The sequence below is a fragment of the Struthio camelus genome, chromosome 2 (genome assembly GCF_040807025.1).
Source record: "Struthio camelus isolate bStrCam1 chromosome 2, bStrCam1.hap1, whole genome shotgun sequence".
NCBI classification, from domain to species: domain Eukaryota; kingdom Metazoa; phylum Chordata; class Aves; order Struthioniformes; family Struthionidae; genus Struthio; species Struthio camelus.
This window is the reverse complement of record NC_090943.1, coordinates 47,882,476-47,885,898: the sequence shown is the minus strand read 5'-3', so window position 1 is coordinate 47,885,898 and position 3,423 is coordinate 47,882,476.

The window sequence follows — 3,423 nt, the reverse complement described above, 5'->3', positions numbered from 1 at the left end:
CAAGAAGGGAACAAAACCCAAGTGTTGAATGGAAGCAATCTTGGAAGGATGATTAAATGTTACAGAGTAAAGTTCAGTTGAACAGAGATAATGCATTTCTGCAGTGCCAGCCGCTCAGTAGACAATATCCACCGTACTGCGTTTCCCAAGATATAAGCTACTGTTCCTTAGTTGCTGAAAAAGCTTCTGCCTTTGAGAATAAACGCCTCATCTGATATATTTAATTTTTCATAGGAAATAAAACTTACACCTTCCTCTTTGCAGACAGACAAAAAAAGGTGCAAAAAATTTCCCGTGCTGCACACAATAGCTAAGTCTAGCTAGACAAAGCCGAGTTCCTTCAGCCTGTTGTTAGATAATGACATATAAGAAATGCCCCCTCTCTCTGTGGAAATCTTTGTTCTGTTTTCACCGATTACATGGCATGCCCTTGGAAAGATTAGACTTTTGTTAGTTACAGAAAGTCTCTTGTAACTGAAACAGAATACTGCAGTTTGGAAGACTTAGCAAAATTGATTTTGAAGCATTGATAGTTTGGGTTTTTTTAACCCAGACTGAGGATGAAGGTGAGAAGCTGGCAATAGAAGCCTGACAGTATATGCTATTACAAAGTAGTAAAAGAGCAATTAAAGGGATTATTTTGGAGGAATTGTTAAGGTATTAATAAATGTTGCTGTTTATTCTTTGTATGATGCATCCAAAATATCTGTGAATTGGTATTGTCATTAAATGATTTAATTCTGTTCAGATCCCTATAATTAATAGGTATGCTGAAAGATAGGCTAATGGCAAAGTAGACGTGGAGTGTTTGATATCTAGTAACTACTACAAGGATCTAGAATATGATAAAATGCATGAGGAGGTTAAGAACGGTGTGACATCAGTCAGATTATGCAGTTTTTCAGCAAAGCACAGCACATAACGTAACAAATACTCCTGAACAAATTGGGCTGAAACTCCCAGCTGTGGACATGACCAGCTTCCAGTTTTAACTACAGCCTGGGCTGGAGTATAAAATTAGGCCTCTATACTGTGTTCAATTCACTGCAGAACTCATATGGCTGCTAGTGAAACTTTTACATGAGGGGAAATAGTAAAATTAAATGTCTATGGAAAATAATAATTACAATAATTTAATTACCAGTATTTCAATGCCATACTCCTTGGCTTAGTGAAATATGACCACAATAATAATATAATTAATAATTAATAAATAATTAATAGTTCACATTTTTGTCCTTTCAAATTCTCTGGGTTTATCTTGCATCTTTGCTTCCTCTCTGGCAAAGCCTAGGTCTAAATTTTTTCAGTCTTATCCCCTTCTCTGTAGCTCATTTCTAAAATGACTCATATTTCAAAAATTAGTACTTGACGCTATAGGCTTCAGCGTTTCTGTGTCATTGTGTGTAATGGGACTGGAGAAACTGATCCTTCCAATACCTCTTTTTGACCATCTGCAAACTTGGGAACAGAATAAGAAATACGGGAGCAAGGAGAAATTAGCTCTGTTGCCACTTGTAGCAAGAAGTTTATTGTGATATTTAAAAGTTTCCTTGTGTTTGGGGGCAAGAGGTAGCCCAAATACAAACTCTTTCAGATGTTAATTTTATCTGGTGTAAAATAAGCTGTCTGCTCAGAAATGTTTCTGCTCCACTTTACAGAAATGATTTAACTGTCTAGAGTGCCCGTTCTTTTTTATGGACCTCTAGGCCTTTTCACTGAGATAACACACAGGCACCTGGGGTCCATTCTTGCTGAGCCAGTGGAATTTATTATGGGAACTGGTGGGGAACCCAACCTAACCTGTAAAGGAGAACGAGACCAGGCAAAGCCACAGTACTACTCCCACAAAGCACGGCAGCAACACTTATAAAGAGTAAGTGTTTTGAATTTCAGCTAAAAACAGGAATTCAGTCCTGCGCTCATAGGGGGAAAAAAGTATCGTCTGACTCCATTTGAAAATAGGTACCTTATGCAATGGAGCTAGTATATGACAGTATCACCTGCTGATTACCTCTCCTCATTTATTTTATTGCTCATCGAGTTCACAGAAATCTCAGGTGAAATGAATGGCACAGTTTTCTGTTGAATCAATTAAATTTACTATCCCATCTGCATAATTATGCAGGCAATTTGCTTACATAACCGATAGCTTCTATCGGGAGGCAAAAACATGCTGCATATTATGAAAATTATGCAAATCCCCAAAGGGCTGTGAGAGTGTTAACTTGATTTAAAGCTTCAGTGAAGTACAGATAGTTTCTAAACCTTGTCAGTCCTGTTTCTAACCTTTTGTACCCGGAAACTTAATAGATTGTATGCAAATAACTCTAATTCCTAACAGTTAATCTCTCTTTATTCTTAAACTCATCAGCAATAGGTTAACATTCTTGCTCTGAGGCTGAATGTCTCTGCGCTATCTCCTTGTTGGCATGCACTACCTTGCAAGAAAAATACACGTATTTCATATATCTAGCATTGGTGACTGCAGGAAAATAGTTTTTGTTTTTTCTCTGTTGACTACAGCATTTGGCATTTATTTTTTTTTCCCCTATTTGGTGTTTGCCTTCTGCAGAATGAAGGAAATTTGAAGTACACGTGAGTAGTTTGGTAAGTCCTTTCATTCCCTTTGAAAAGAGGGGAGGTTTCTCATTTCAGGGATTTCCCTTCAATGTCCCAGAGTAACAACTGTAGAAATATTCTACTATTAGAAATTAAAAGGGATAGCTTTTCTCTTACTTTGCAGCTTGTGTTATATGCTTTTGTAATATGGTTGCAGTATTTGCATTCACGTTTACAAAATGCGATGCAGTATGCAACCAAGGATGCCAGTAATAGGTGAAGCACACATCATCAGTGGCTATTTATTGTTTATTTGTATTTCACCTAATCCTTGAGTCCCAGATCTGTGACATCTATTTGCTTTGTGAAAGCACTGGATCCTGGCTCTTGAATCCTCCAGAATCCTACTGGGTCCTCTTTTTCCAAAAAAAAAAAAAAAAAAGGGTCTTTGTTTTAGTGTGTTTATTTTAAAAAAGGCAGAGTGAAATAGTTGTGCTTACGCTTTTCAATTGTTGTGTTTTATACATTGCATGTATTTAAGGGATTGTTGGGAGGCTGAGGCGGGAGGGGCGCCAGAGCGGCCCAAAACGTCATTTTCGCCCTCGACTCAGGGCTCCCGCTGGCTAGGACAGACCTGCGGGGACAGGGAGCAGGGCGGCCGCCCGCCCGCAGTATTTAACACGGAGAAGCAAGGGGACCCCCGCCGCCGCCCTCTTCCCCTCACAGCGCGGGCGGCCGCGCACCGCCCAACGGCTCTGAGGGAAAGCAACGGTCCGATGAGCTGCGCCTGCGCGGGAGGGGGCGGGGGCGGAGGGGGGCGGGCCGTACGGCCCCGCCCCCGGCGGGAATTCCCTCTCTCGC